We start from the raw sequence: 1559 nt of genomic DNA on the forward strand, positions 1-1559 counted from the left end.
AAACAAATAACAAATCAATTAGCGACTTCTCCCCGGCAGCGGAGCCAAAATTTGATGGTTTTCGTAGGCACAACAAATTAATCGAGATATTTCCCACTAATTAACTGGTAATATAGCGGTAGTAAGAGATCGCTCCCACGGAGAGCTGTGTAATTGATAGGTTATTTAGATAGCGAAACAAAATAAAAGACAAAGGGAGGATTGTTTCAAAGTAAAAGAATAACAAATAAAATAAATATGATCAAGGAATCCTTCGGCGTTACCAAGCGATAACTGGATTAGTATACTTATCTATCTTCGTTAGAACCATTCATCACCAACCGTAGGAAAGTAGCTGGCGCAGTGCTATCCCCAAAGTCCCTTATGTAACTTGATACCGAAGCACTCGCATATCAAATTCTATCCAACTGAACCACCAAGTAGTAGCACACTCAAGGTGTAACCCAACGGAAGCTTTAAGTTATTTGAACTTAGGTTGATCCTAGCAGTTAGACTCTTAGCGCAAGGTTCAATTACTAGTGTTGTCTTCACACACAATTTCTCCACAGAATCCCTCTGCGAGGTCTCATGTTCTCTACTTGTGTAAGGATTATTCAACAATTACACGGATATCCTAACCCTTTACTAGCAATAGAATGATCAAAAGATTAATCCAACTGTACACTTGAAAAATCTAGAAATCAATCATAAACCCTAATTACAGTGAAAACAAACGCTAAGATGATAAAACTCTGAATAAATTTGTATAATAATGTAGCTTCACGCTAGAACACTGAATTCATCCTTAATCAACAAAGGTTTAGCTTCTCATGATCATACAATTACCCGGTTTCCCCCTAAAGGGGTAAACCCTAAAATATTTTATGAAGAACAAAAGTATAACATGAGATGTAGAGATGTGTAGAGATCCCCTCTAATTTTTGTGGAAGTCCTCTTATATAGTTTTCATGAGATCTAGGTATTAAAATCCATCCGGGACCAAGTTTCCTTGATTTGGAAGTCAAAATACGTCAAAAGGGACCCCATAGGTTTGTCTCAGTCGACATTATATAATAACCCAAAGCAATGCCGGAAGTGGTGCTAAAAAATACACTTTCTCTGACTGAAATACGAATACTTTCGGTATTGCTAAAGCAATGCCGAAAGTGGTGCTGTAGATTGCTATTTTTTGTCTCGACTGTTTTGGCCGTAACTTCTTCGTCCGAACTCGGAATGATCTCATTCTTTCAACGTTCTATTCAAAATTGAATTCTCTTCAAGATGGTTATAAGAAATACTTAATTTGGATGATTATAACTTGGTCTTCTAGTCCTTGTTATGATCTTGAGCATTCATTGCTCCTTTTCGTCGCACTTCTTCCACTTCCTTTGGCTCTAGACACTTGGATATTTGGAGAACTCCACTTTATAGTTACTTTGCAGATCTTTTCAATCTTCTTGGGATGGTTCACCTGATATGACACATAAACTAGAAAATAATCAGAATAACAAGTAATATGCAAGAATTATAGCTAAAAAAAGTATGGAACTGACATTCTAAACATGTAAATTAAGAACTTA

The sequence above is a fragment of the Papaver somniferum genome, chromosome 7 (genome assembly GCF_003573695.1).
Source record: "Papaver somniferum cultivar HN1 chromosome 7, ASM357369v1, whole genome shotgun sequence".
NCBI lineage: Eukaryota > Viridiplantae > Streptophyta > Magnoliopsida > Ranunculales > Papaveraceae > Papaver > Papaver somniferum.